At 37.5% G+C, this 15,054-nt stretch overlaps 1 protein-coding gene across 1 annotated transcript in view; it reads left to right on the plus strand.

The window, feature by feature from the left end:
• The first annotated feature begins 299 nt into the window (after nt 1–299).
• TENM4 (teneurin transmembrane protein 4) overlaps nt 300–15,054 on the plus strand; it is a 1,543,936-nt gene continuing 1,529,181 nt past the window's right edge. The window contains exon 1 of the mRNA XM_077174070.1: nt 300–606. The gene's annotated coding sequence lies outside the window, so the exon portion shown is untranslated. The remainder of the gene's footprint in view (nt 607–15,054) is intronic.

Genomic DNA, 15,054 nt, shown 5'->3' on the forward strand with positions numbered 1-15,054 from the left:
TGCAGTGGGAACATTAACAGCAGAGAAATTTAAACGAGCTATCTTGAAAGTTTTGTGTTTGAAGGCTGAAGACGCATTTGCCCTCTCCTCTCCCCTCCCTGTGTGCACTGTTTCAGATCCATTGCTTATTGACTGATAGACTTATTGGTGAATTCTACAGCAGTGATCCAGCCCAGGAAGGTCAGCAGGGTGCAATTACCAGCAGAACAGGCTTGGGTGTGCTTCTGAACTACTCCTCCCTGCACAGCTCTTTCAGTATGCATATCACATCTCCCTGCTTGTAGCAGGCTGATGAGTGTGTGCAGTTAGTGCAGGCACACACATACTTCTGCGCTTTCCCTGAAAGTGGAGCATTAGCAACTGCAGTCAAAACGCACCGTTGCTTCCTCAGCTCTGATCCGAGCAGCAACTGTCTGATTCTGTCTGGAGGAGCTAGGAGACGGCACTGGAGGCAAGTTTAAAAAGGACCTAGTGACACCCTGCTGTCACATCTGGTTTCAGGGACCTACTTATTAGTAGTCCATTTAAAATCACTTTCCTAGTCCCATCTGTAGTGCACGTTCTTGAGAAGTGGCTGGCTGGTGAGGAAGGAGCACGCTGCTGAAGGTATGTTGCAATCCTCTTTACCTTACATCTTGTGCTGAATGTTTTTGTCTGTGCATCTCACTTGCAGACATTCCTGGTATATGCAGTTTTACACTGAGAGCTGATGGAGAAGGGCTTTAACAAATCATAGCATTAGGAATAAACAGACAGGTAATCTGTTTTGGTTTTTCTCTCCCCTTCAATTAGCCATGCTGATTGTCTGTTAAAGGGTAAATTTAAATTTCTGGAATAAACTTTCTGAAAAGATGACAACTCTGACAGCATGTAGCATCACAAGCAAATAGACTGCTGTTATTTCTATCAGGGGAAAATGTCCATTCATTGGTTGTTTAACTGTGGGCATGGAACATTGCTTTCAAAAGGATGTGTTTATTAAATATGAGCTGTGTATGCACTTCCAGCTGAAATTAACATACATGTTTTGAGATTTGAAAAAAAGACTCCAACTTTCAAAATGCTCTGGACTGCAGCACACTTCTTTAAAAAACAGAAGTGAGCCAGGCTTTTCATTTCACTTAAATTCTTTTACTGGCATATATTCATCTGGTAAAAAGTCCTTGCCAAATACAAGAAGTTTGCTGTTATTGCATTTCCATAAATGTAACAGCTGTGAAGAGCATGAATATTCATAGTGTTTAGATTTTTGCTCCAAAGATTTTTATGATAATTCTGACTTTTCAAAGGGGATGGGATTTTAGAACAAAGAATTGTGCAGGTTGAGATATTGTGATAAGCCTTGTATTTGAATTTCCTCAAAAAAACCCCATTGTAGATAAGCATATACTGCAGTACATAGCTGACTGTACCAGTTACTTACTTGCAGCCAACTTGATCTGTTGCTTTTACTTGTGGATTCTTTTGCTAACAGGTCTTCAGCAGTCAAAATCAAATACAGTTTAGATGATGGTCTCTAATGGGATGGTATTTCCCTAATGCTATATGGCTTTAAAACATTTCCAAGGGATTGTTAATTTTATGATGCTTAAGTTTTAACTTGGTGCAGCCTGCATTTTCCCTTACTGAAAACTTATTTTGGGATGTTTCTAAGGTCAGAGAAGCCCACTACTATCTCAGTGTATTTTAAGGATGTAAAGTGATTTGAATAATCTTTCCTTAGGAAAATTCTCCTGTCAGTAGTTTATCAAAATTGTATGAGCAGCAGAGATGGTCCTCCCCTGCAGGTAGAAGTAGAATGGTCTTGAAACTACATAGGCAACATATGTTCATGTGTGTCTAGAGATAATTCATCTAAAAAAGTTAAATAATCCTAGCTGCCTCTAGATCTCAGTGACTTCTCTATTACTAAAAATATTCCATTAATGGGTCATACTGCAGATTTCTGTAACTTCAAAGTGAAGAAAACAACCAGACAGGAATTGTGTTATATAAAACCATCTCAGAAACCCTCTTAAGGCATGTTGTAATTATTTCTTTAAAAAGCCTCTCAGTACTTGGGAATTGCTGGGAGCTGTGGGGTACCTGCCTCTCCAAAATGTGACAAGTGGAGCTATCCATGCGTGCTCAAAGTGAATTCAACATTCCTAATGTCCAGGGGCACCTCTTTGGCAGACTGTCCTCACTCAGGCTGGACTGTGCTGCTCACCACTGGCAAGGTCAGCCTGGCTGGAGAGCTGTGCCCCCCAGCTGCTCCAGTCCTCAGCCCAAGCTGAGCTGTCACTTAGTGTCTCCTCCTCAAGGGACAGGGAAAACTCTTTGTCCCTTTCATCTGTCATTTTTAATGACAGCTGAATCAGTCTGGGTATTAGGTGGAAAGTTTCTGGTCATCCCCTCCTATCCACCCACCTCCACACAGCAGATATGCAGGGACTGCAGACATGAAATACATTTAAATATGTATGAGAAAAAGAACAATTTAATGGGTCAGAACCTGTTTCCAGGGAGAGAAAATCAGACTACTCTCCTGAAATCAGTAGGAAATTGTTTACATGAACAGAAGTTGTTTACAGAGGTGCAAACTGGTGCAAAATCTCACTTTCCCTTGGTGCTGTTTGAATTTCTGTGACCTGAGGACCTGGCTCTCTTCCTTTAAAGTTTGGCTTTATTCCAGGAAAAGTAGTCAAAATGGGGAATTTGTCTTTTCACTCACTAGGAAAAAAAACCTGTCTGTTTATGGTGACAGCAACAGATATCTGAGAACAAACACCTTTTTCCTTTCCCCTCACCAAAGCCTAGGAGAAAAAAAAAAAAAAATACAAAAAATATCCAATGAAAAACATCCTCCCAAACATCTCTGTTTAATTCCCTTTAAGACATATAAGGTCTCCTTTTCTGCTTTAATGTGCGTCAGGCTCATTCCTGACCTCCACCACTGCGCTGGAGGATGCGAGAGTTAATTCCCTTTGACCCCTCGGCTGCCTCAGCCGTGCTCTTCTACAGAGCAGATTTGTTGATGATATCAAATGCAGCCGCTGATGCGTTTCTCTTCTGCCCTGCGAGTCAGAGCCTCGGGTGCGTTTGGTGAAGTTGCAGTCTCCCAGCCCCAGCGCTGCGATTCCCAAGCCGACCAGCCCCCTAGTGTTTTGAGGTATGTGATGCAAAGAGGTCTCTGCAGCTGCTGCTTGCCTTTAGCAGACGTAAAGAGGGGGATTTGAAACAGCTCACAAAAGCTTAATGGATTTATTGGAATCAAGAGTGATTGGTAAAGCCATACAGCATCCAAATCTTCTGTCTGGAAAAAGCAAGAGCTGGGTTTTGTGTACCTTTAGAGTGCCAAAACCTCTAAGACTGCCACTGCTTCATGGCTGTGAGCCTATCAGAGGCTGCTGACACACAAACTGCTGCAGAGTTGTTGTAGAAGACAGTTAGTTGTTTACACACTGTAGCTGGGATTTCTGAGAGCATCCTGTATCACACAGACATGCTGCAGCACTGGAGTACTGCACAGGTTCCTCAGCTCTCCCATGGATGATAGCTGAAAAGGAAGATAAAGGGGAGGAAATACCATGAAGCCTCAATATTGTAGCAAACTGGGATCCAGATGGCAAACCTTTTCACAGCAATATGGTGGATTAACTTTAAAAACTCCCATGGCTACTACTCTCCTGCTTAATTTGTCTTTCCTTAATGCCATTTTGGTGTGATGATTTTGCAGGTTAATTCCACAACAATGCATGGTTTCAGGTATAGTCCTCAATCAGGAGAGCTTTCTTACTTCTTTATTAACCCCTTCAGAGCTAATTAACTAATTGCATGATCAGTAGCAACAATTTGAACTATATATGGAAAAAATGCATTCACAGTACAGGCAAAGTAGGAAACCAAGGTGATTTGCACATAAAGGAAGAAAAATAACCTTTTGGAGGGGGGACGGTTTCGACTTTTCTGGGCTTTATCTCTATTCAGAAATAACTTTTGGTAGTGCAGCTGCAATAATGGCTGAATTTCTTCACAAGGGAGATGTAAACACCAGGTTGGTATTGTACACATGCCAACATTTTTGAAGCTAGATGCCAGCTAGGTTTGTTTGTCCCTGTAACTTACAGATCCAGCTTACTGTCTTCTTGTAAGCTGCTACTGGTGTTTGAATATGTTCTTCCTTCTTCGGGCAGTCACAGCAAGGATCATCACTGCCCACATCTTCTTCAAAAAGCTGGTTGGTGAGACACCCAGTGGTGACAGTGAGCACCCGTGAGCTGGACAGTGGCACCTCCTGTGTGCCTTCCTGCAAGTTACCCTTTAGCAGAAATCTTGTCAGAAAGTCACCCTCAGACTTAGGAGATGATGATGCTCAAGATTCCTTCCCTTTGCTCTCCAATTCTGTCACTACCTGATGCAGATTGAGCATCATTGAGTAAATTATTAAAAAGAAATATTATTTAAATAAAGTGTCTCCAGAACACCTCTTGATAATTTTGGTCTACGTTATGCCACTAGGGAAGTGGGTTTATATGTGCACATATGGGAATGAACAGCAAATTCTACTCCAATTCTGTATCTCACATGATAGGCATATTCAAAACCTGATTAAATGGGAATTAAAAATCTACATCCAGGTCTCACACTGTGACACAGTTCATCTGCAATCACTGCCATCCCTGCCCCAGCTGATGACTAAATTCATTATGTCTCTCTACATAGCCTGAAAATTCCTTTGAGCTACTTTTATGAGAGCACAACTTATAACCAGAAGCCAAAAATTAGATTAAATTCCAGATTAATCCCAGAAATAAACTTCTGTCTATTAAATCATATATATATTTTTAGGCTCTACAGATGATATTGACCAGTTTACTGTTAACTAAAATCGGAGCTTAGTCTTCTATCACCTGATAATTTGTCACTGGTTTACTGAGTGATTTCTTCTTTGTCTCCTGTGCTCTGGACTATCAACTCTTGCAAACCAATAATTAATTGTTGTGGATCTTCCTGAGGGTAAGGAGGAATAATTCACTACAATGAAATAGTGTTTTTTTGCCATAAAGTTACTAAACAGAGCTACGGCAGAGTGAATAATGCAGGAGGTGATTTGCTTTCAGGAAGGTTACTAATAAACATTTCCACTAGCTGGACATTTGGACTTGGTCAGAGAGTGGTGTTTACATTATTTTGGTGATATAGAAAGCAGTTAGGGGAAAATTATGAGATTCTCTCATATTACAAGACTCTGGAGAAATTAATTATCCAGTTTTAAAAAATGAATTAAATAAATAACAAGAAAATGTAAACCTAATCCAGTTTCAGATGCATGTGTAAGTTAAAACATAAATTTAAAAGACCTACTATAAAATGTTGGTAAGTTTTATTTTGCAAGAGAAATACTGCTGTGCTTTCTGTAAATCCCGAGGATAAAAAATAATTTATAAATGCTTTTGATTAAATATTTTAACTTACTATTTATAAATAAAACTACAGTGCTTACTAGTTTTCTCTTTAATAAACCCCAAATTCTGATATCTCTAAAAGGTGATGGAAGGTATAGCTGGGCTTATTAAAGATGAATAAAGCTCTATTTTTTTTTCCATTGCACTAGATTTTTTTCCAAACAAAATCTCTTATCTCAGAAAGCCATCAAGTTCTCACAAGGAACATAAATCACAGCAGAATAGGCAGCCTCCTGCTTCATTCACTGAGCTCCATATGCTTATCTACCTCGTGTTTCTGCATCCCAGGCTCCTAAAATGCTTCAGTCAACATTCCTTCTGAATTGTGATACGTCATGTTAATCAGCTTCTACAGTGTCCCAAAAATGTATGTAAATTAGACTTTTGATGAAGCAGAATATTTTGACAGGATTTTTTGCATAAATCACGCACACAAGCATGCTCACACACAGAACCTTTTTAGAGAAGGGGGACATTTTTGGACCTCATTTTTTTCTGGAGTACTTTGTGACCAGAATGCTGGTGCTGCTTGTGAGCAGGAACACGTATGTGGCAGTATGCCAGCTCCCATAGCAGGAAGCAAATCAAGTTTAAGTCCACTCTTGGCAAGAAAAACTGCACCAAGGAGAAAGAAACAGAACAGTTTCCTCTTCCTTTGTCCTCCTTTCCCCTCACTCCCTTTTTGGCACTTGGTTTGTTCTCTGGGTTGTTTGTTGTCAGTGGTAATATCAGCATTTTTAATGTTATCATAAGATGACATTGTCCTGTTATAGTAGATTAATGTTTTAAACTGATCTGTACTTCCAGAATAATCAGAACTCAAAAATAAAAATAATTTATTTGAATTTAAATAAAATTGAATTAAATTTGCTGACTTTAATATTGTTTATAAATTACCTAGGTCCACTGAATATATAGAGAGCCATACTGAGGCTTGTTCAGATGAGTCTTGTAAGTATTAGCACTGCCTGGCTGCAAATCTCTCAATTTTTATTCTCTTCTGACCTCCTTTGCTATAGTTTTATGTTCCACCTTGTCCTTCAGGCCTGTATTCAAACTGCTTACAAGTCTGAATACGTCTGTCTCATCTGTCCCTCTCACTGAAGTGTTGAGGCTGAGGGAGCAAAACAAGAACGATGCAGGCAGTGCCTTCTGTCTGCTTTGGGCAGCCCTCAGTTTTTAGCAGTGTAGGCAAGGACCTTCAGCTGCCTGTACAGCTGGGGCCCTGATTGACATGTTCTGAGCTGCCCCTGTGAATCTTCTACATCTCAGTCCAAATGGGAGGCAAAACTATTGCTGTGACTCTATTTTAGCATACTTGGAGTACTTTTTGACATAGAAGCATAGAATACAGAATCAGAATGGTGTGGGTTGGAAAGGACAAGAAAAATTACCTGCCCATGGGCAATGTTGACACCCTTTAGGTCAGGTTGCTCGGGCCCCCATCCAACCTGGTCTTGAACATTTCCAGGGATGGGGTGTGTATCTCACCATGAATGGCATACACCTGAAAAACTGCCAGACCTCACCAAGAAAGTATGGGACCATGTCTACTTTCCCAGTCTAATAACCCTGTTGCTCTAATTTCTTCACAGAGCTTTCCCCTTTCTAAAAGTTACTGTGCTTACATGAGGCTTATATGGGCTATCTCTTTGGCAACTTTTGCACAGTTCGGGCTTAAAAAGCTCCTCTGATAATTTTGCAGTGTAGGCTTACGCATCCTGTATCTTAAATAGCAATGCACTCTTTATCATACATATTGTGTACCAACTAAAAGAATCACAGAATATGCTGAGATAGAGGGGACCCACAAGGATCCAACCCAAGATGAGTCCATCTCTTAGCCCTGCACAGGACACCCCCAAGAGTCACACCCTGTACCTGAGAGCCCGGTACTTTAACTCTATTTTCCATATATAGATACCACAAAACAGTGTATGCCCAATACGTACACTGTGCATGAGGTAATACAGACAAAATAAAACACATTTGCAACCATATATACGATTAATGTTTCTCAAAACACATAATGCCCACAGAGAAATGTCAGTGATTAGTCATCTAGGGCAAATCCAACAGAGTTTGGAGTATCAGGTTAAAGCATCCCATAGCTCCAAAAACATACAGGTTGCTGCTACCTTTTTAAAGAGGCAAAAAAGCATATAAGTATGTGTAATTTAATGGCTAAATATAAGCAGAAGAATGCTTCAATAATCATAAATACAGCTGTAGAGCCAAATTCTCTTAATGATGCAATAGTCATATATTTAGATACAGATATATATTCTATTTCACAGTTTGAAGTTCTTAATTCTCGACACCCAAGTCTTAGTTTCCTGCCAATTTTATAATTTTTCCTGTTGTCAATTGCTTTCTAAAATAAGTTGGAATGAGGTGGAATTAAGTTTAAAGTTTAAAAAATTAAAAACAGGTGCTGTGCCTATACCTGCTGCCATATCCCTTTCTTCATGCCTTGTATCTGTGCTGCTTTCAGGAACAAGCTGTTTGATCCTGTCTCTTGCTGCTAATTTTGCTCTGTCTGCTGTTGGAAGGTGGGGGAGGGGACAAAGTCGATGAATATTAGAACAGTGAGAGAGTTGAAGATGTTCAAAAACAGGGAAGCTTTGCAAAGTGGGTAGAAATAGGGTAGTATTACTCTTTGCAAGCTGAGTAGAAATGAAGCAGTATTACTTGTGAGAGCTTTAATAGCAGCCACACAGTCACTGGCTTAAATGTGTTTTGGTTTTGGGTGCTTTTAATGGCAATAATTAGGTAATCAATATTGTTTCAGAATGGAAAAATATCCTGCTTAACAACAGAATAACATTGATTAACTAAGCTAACACCATTTTAAGGAACATTAAGTAATCAAGACTGTTTCCATGATAACATCCCAAAGTGAGAGAAAATCAGGCAACTCTAGTATTGGATGTAGTTGGGACTGCATTTGCACTGTTGCTGAGGAGACAACGGCTGCTGCATTTGCCTGTGCAGTATTGTAGTACAAATGTATGAGGAAGGCACTGGGTTCATTTCAGTGAACTTGGATCTTATCCAAGATATAAACTGGATGTTTTTTTGAAGATACAGATATCACTCCACTCTTTTCATTACTCTTTATACACCTGTTAATTCAAACTGATATGTTTAATTTGAATATCTCAAAGAATTAATGATTATATGTAACTTGCACTTTGAAATTTACTGAGAGTCCTTAGGAACTTTTCAGGAGATGCCATTCTTAATAATCAGAGCAAAATTATGATGGGGTGGGAGATTTTATAAAGAAACCCTGTCTGCTGGTGGCACAAGTAGGAGTAGGGTCCACAAGTGCTGGGTGCTAATTTGCTGCTATATCTTACTCTGGCATATTGAATTTTTAAAATTAAGTATCCAGATTAATCCAGAATTAACCAAGCTTTCATATATTCAAGTACCTACAATAACAGCTGCAGGTTTTCAGACACTGCAAAGAAAGTTGTATGTAGATGCTCAGATTTAGTCGTTCTGATCAGGATACACTGAGAACAATGTTTCTCAGAGATATAATGCTGATTTCTTTTTTGTGTGATATTGCAGGAAATGACATTGCACTGCTTTTGCTAAATCTGGGTGTGGCACAAAGAACAAGGCCAAACTGAACAGGGCTCTGAGCAACCTGATTTGGCTGAAGATGTCCCTGCTCATTGCAGAGGCATTGGACTACATGACCTTTAAAGGTCCTTTTCAATCCAAACTGTTCTATGATTCTATGATCCCATATTTCTATTATTTGACCTATAAATGACTTTGCATGAGTGGAAGGCAGTGAGCATTTGATAAAGCGTATAAAATCTTCAAGGACTGATCCAGGGTGCCAAAAATAACAATGGTTCTCAGAAATAACTAAAAAGTGTAAGTGGTGAGCTGCTGGTGGTTGAGAATTCTTGAATCTACTTGAAACCAAGTGTGGTACCATTAAGCTCTTTTCTAGGCATAAGAACAGTCAACATCCCTTCTCCCAAGGGTTAACTAAGCAGACACTCTGTGTTTCATGATACATGAGCATGTCCTTAAAGCATTCACTCCTGGATGCAGGTCATTACTTATGAATCACAAATTTCAATAGGGAAAAATACTTGCAACATTGAGAGATTGAGGACAAACTTGAAAATATGATCCTTTATATTATGAAAACTCAAAAAAATAAAAATCAGATTTAAAATCTTCAGGAGTGACAGCCAATCAAAAAACGGAGTATTTTCACTCAGAATTAGTCTTGCAATAATCAGGCAAAATAGTGTACACACTTTTTAATGTTCAGGTTTAACTTCAGCATAATTAAAGCAGAAATGTTGGACAGGTGGGAATTTTTATTATTCTTGAGGGTGTCAGGAAAGCTGTTGCCCCAAAGCTGGGTTTGAAAACCATTTTCTGTAGAGAAGATCAGACTGTACTTTCATGGTAGTCAGATTTAGTCAAGAGGTGTGACACAGATTTTATCCATTAGGGCTTTGGATTAGTCTATGAAATGAAATATACCATTGCTACATTACAGCCTGGAGAGGACTGAAAGGAAGAAGTTCTGCTTGTCATGTATAAAAAAATGGAGCAGACACAATCTCTGTCTCAGTTTTCAAACCCTGATGCAGATGATTCTCCCAATGGTTTTGTTTTCTATCATATGCCATGCTTGTTGTATATAATCATGTCGGAGGCCATCTTTCTACCTGATATCTTCTCAGTCAATGTCTTTTGTGTGGGCTGGTGGTATGTAGAGTTTCACATTCACAAAGTGGGCAATCTCTGCAGATGATTACAGGAAGTGGTTCAGGTGGATAGATCTGACTGGTAGGACAACGTTTAAGGTGTTTTGGCCTGTACATGTTCTCACACATTGTCTTGATAGTATTTTGTCTGAAGCGAATTTACTATATTCAGTACTCAAAAAGATTTGACTTGATCTTGCCCATCAGAGCTCTTCTGGCAGCTGCTATACTCATCTTCCTTCTTTTGTAGATCAGGAAACAAGAATTTATTGAAAATGGCTTTCTAATCTGTAGTTCTGCAGATTATTTGCCAGAAGACTAAAAGCAAATAAGGGCTGGAATAAACTTTTTACTGACATGCAAATTTAGTTTATTTTGAGTAAACACTAGAAAACAGGCTTTATTATCCAAGTAGAAATGTTCAATACAGTCTTTGTGACATTGTCTGGTCACCTTGAGAGCGTTAAATATTCTGGTAAATTAGATAAAGCATGAATTCAAATAGAATATTTCTAATTTTTTAATATACATAATTCATTATGTTTCTTGGTATGCCAAACGGTCTTATTTAGGACTATCATTGGATCTTGTAATATTATCAGAATCAGTGATTTGTGAATGCTATGTTTATCCTCAAAATTACTTTACTTTGATCATAACCTTAAATTCTGCAACAATCATAAGGACAACAGACAGGAAACTATATCCTTGTTCAGGACAGGTAAACCTAGCCAGATAACTTTGTGCATTCATGACAAGACAGACTGTGTGCATACTGAGGAGTACAAAAAGGAGAAAATAGGGATCTGTGTTTAAAATTTCTCTGGTAAATAATGGAAGGGATGGTTCCAAGAGACTTTGTGGAACCAGAAGTCTGCAAATTGCTTCCACTCAGTGCAGAAATTCATACCCCTGGTGGAGACATTTATTTTCAAAGTACAGGGTGCTGTTAATGGTAACAGTCTCCATATTTCAGGATGCAATGTCAACAATGATTTGTGTTAAATTAGAACTGAATAAGCAATTGTAATTGGTTTTAATGAAAATGAATATATATCATCTGCAGCAATTTTGGCCTTGTTCATTTTTTTAACTTAGTTTCTATTCTGATTGCATCTCTTTTACAAGTGACATTTTAAATTTGTTTACCTTCTAGAGTGAAGATTTTTGTATTGTCTGAATTTTGTTTCTCCAATAGGTGCATATGACGCATGATCGACTCTCTCCCTTGTGGTCTGTATGATAAGTTAATTGGATTGATCTCATTGCTTTTTACACAACTTTGTGTATTTTCTAGTCCATCAGTGATTAAATGGTTTTTTTCTGAATCTTTTCCAAGGGTAGAAGCCTTTTCCTTCTATCTAGGGGCCTGCAGTCAGTGGTGTTCTCCAGGGATTAATAGTAGGTCCATTATTATTAAACTATTTCAGGTGCTCAACAAAAGATCAAGGAGTAATGGTCAAAAATTAAAACACAAGAAGTTCCACCTCAACATGAGGAGGAACTTCATTACATTAAGGGGAGCAGAGCACTGAAGAAGGTTGTCCAGGAAGGTCATGGATACTCCTTCTCCAGAGACATTCAAAACTCACCTGGACATGTTCCTGTTTAATCTGCTCTAGTTGAACCTGCCTGGGCAGTGAAGTTGGACATCCAGTTGGAATTTGGATGATTTCTAGAGATCCCTCCCAATCTGAACAAACCTGTGATTCTATGACAATTCTGTGATTCTGTACTAGCATTCTTAACATATGGAGAGCAGAACTGTGGCCAGACTTACAGTAGGAATTATAACTTCGACAAACATATGTTCTGTTGGGGTTTTTCATCATGAAGAATATTTCCATGTTTATAATCCTAGTATAATATTAACCCTTTTGATTGCAAAGTTGTATTGAGAAGCTACTCTCAGTTTATCACACATTGTCACCTGAAGACCATTTCAGAATCACAGCTTTCAAGGCAGGATCTGCCATTGAACTACCATGCCCTATATTATTGCTGCTGGTTTGCGGTTTAAGATTTGAAACACTTATGGTCTATTTTAAAGCCTAAAGGGATGGCCTTCCCTCCTTCTTTTTTTACTGCTCCCTAGGCTTTTGGTCATCAGCAAAATCTATGTCATCTTTAGATGTGGTTTTGTTTGGTATTTATCTATTCCTGATCCATTGATAAAAAGATTAAGACATGCAGAGCCAAAAAGAACTCAAAAACATAAGCAAGTTTCGAAACACAGCTGATTGGCACTGATTCAGATGTGGCATTATGTTCTGAATCTTATTATTTAACTACATCTTAATTAATGTATTATGTGAATGTTAAATTGTTCAAGCTTTATCACTCAAGATTTTATGTGGTCCCAATTCAAGTGCATTACAGAAATCTGTTGCATCAACATCATTATTTTCATCACACAAAGTTGTAAATAGCAAAATGTTGCAAATATACTTAAATTTTCTACAAATGTAGAATAACATCAACATTGATGCATTCTTTTATTTCTTATTAGTTCCATTTTATATTAGCCATTCTATGATTTGGTCAGGGATGCTATTGCATCTACAGATCTATAGCTTTCCATACAAAAGAAAAAAAAAAACAGTTTCTTACATATTTTTTAAAGTATGTCTATATTCTGGAACATCTCCAGATCTCGAGAATATATTGGAAAATGAGCATTTGTGATCCACAGAATTTTTTGTTTTTTAGGATCTGAGTATTACCCGGATCTGCTTATCTTAGAATTCTCATTTTTAGTAACTGCTGCTAAATATTGGTATTACTTACAGTTGTAGTCAGTAGTATTTTTCTCACTTTACATTTTATAAACTGCATTATTAACTCCCTTTTCCAATATATAAATATTTACTGAGAAAAATGTCTGTCCTCCTTTATTGTTCGTAATTATTCTATTTCATCCTCCTAGAAATTTATCAATGTGGTTTGTTATATGAGTGATCTGGAAGGAACTTGTGTTTCAAACTTTGAATGAAGTATGTCTGTTTCTTGACAGCCAACATTGTACCTTTTGGGTTGATACCAACTACAACAGAAGCAAAGATTTTCTCTCTGATAGCATCAGTTATAACTTCTAAGAAAGACGATTTTTATTAAGTAGTGAAATATTGTCTGATCCTTCCATAGTCGAGCCAGAAATTGCAGTAAAACTTTGAACTGACTCTAGCCTGTCAATAACTGGATTGGAAAGACAGTAAGGATTTTTTTTTTTAATAAACAAATGTTACTAGTTATGAAGTTACTATTATTATTATTGTTTAAAAATTGGGAAGTGTTTTCTGAATAGAGGCAGAACTGAAATGCTACATCTTCTTACTTACTTTGCTAGTTATTTGATGTTGATGTCAAACTCTTTTCTTATGCAGGATCAAATGGAATTCTTATAATGTTTAATTGTCAGAAAAAGCTCTTTAAAATTCAGCATGAATATTTGAAGGTAAGGAATTATTAAAGAAATCAATGCTTGCTCACATTTTAATCTGCATGAGAAAGCAGAAAACAGAAAATAAGAAGCAGGAATACATGGGCCCTCTTGTAAATCAGCTAAATCTCAGAGTATAGACCAGACTGCTGTAGACTCTAGCTATTCATGTTATTCTTTTCATGCTTGGATTAAATTTAAATGAATTTTAGAAGGAATTCCATCTTAATGAATGCTGTTATAAAACTTTGCTTGCCTTTTTATTTTTCGTTCCTTAGTCCCTTGTTTGTATATGTAGAAATTATTGGTATCACAGGAATAGAGAGTCAGTGGACTGTGGGTATTTTTTTCTATATTTTTAATATTTTAATAGGATTTAATAGCATGGTAAGACTGATTATTTTCCATTTTTTTAATGCTAAACAAAGATATTTTTTCAGACTAAATATTTTTATTCCTGAAACTTCCTGAAATCTCTTTGTCTCATCTTGTCTTCAGAACATTTGCTTGGAGTCATCTTTAACATACTGTTCCATTTTATGGGGTGGGGAGGAAAGAAATTTACTAATTTATGGTGTAGAATAGCTCATTAGACAATTAAAGATTCAAATTAAATCTTTAAACCCACTCTGGATCTTTAAAAGTACATATTGGATCTGGACAATAAAGATTCACTGATTTTAATTTTAAACTTTGTGTAAACTCAAGAAAATATCTTAAAACTTGAACACTAAATGCTTAAACACTTAAACATGGATCAAATGAACAACTAAAAGTTTTTGTAGCAAAAAATATCCAGCATTTTACTGAGATTGACATCTGATACATCTTCAAGTAACTTATATAATTTCCATAGTAAAAGAATTCCTAATGTATTCTAGGTGAGAAGCAATAATTAATGAGGTTTTACTCCTGAATTTTATTGCAGTTATGACAACTGGATCTAGCAAAGAGTTGAAGCTTAGTATCAAAGAGCAGAGGGATTTTTCTGGTAAAGGGTACAAACCAGGCAAAGCAGAGACACACAGCAGGGGAAACCAAGGCACTCTCTTGTTGAAGGAGTCCTTCCACTGTGTCGTAACTCTCTATTCATGATGGGGAGAATTGGGCACGCAGAAAGGCTTTGTGAATGGGACCCTACTGACCTAAACTTAGATACCTCCATTTGCCAGGCAAGATCTCCCAGTGCAGATTTTCAGTTTCTGCACAGTCAGTGCTTGTTTGAATAATGTAAGCACTTGCTTTAGACCTGTTTATTAGATAACTCAAATTTAGGAGAAGGACGTGCATCTAAAATTGTTCTGAACCCTATATAAAGATTTCTGTGACTTCTGTGAGCATCATATCAATGCTAGAAGAACACTGAAGTTATGTTAAGTAATAGAGAAATTGTAATTGGTTTTAATGAAAATGAATATAT

This window comes from Agelaius phoeniceus, chromosome 2, assembly GCF_051311805.1.
Source record: "Agelaius phoeniceus isolate bAgePho1 chromosome 2, bAgePho1.hap1, whole genome shotgun sequence".
Taxonomy (NCBI): Eukaryota; Metazoa; Chordata; class Aves; order Passeriformes; family Icteridae; genus Agelaius; species Agelaius phoeniceus.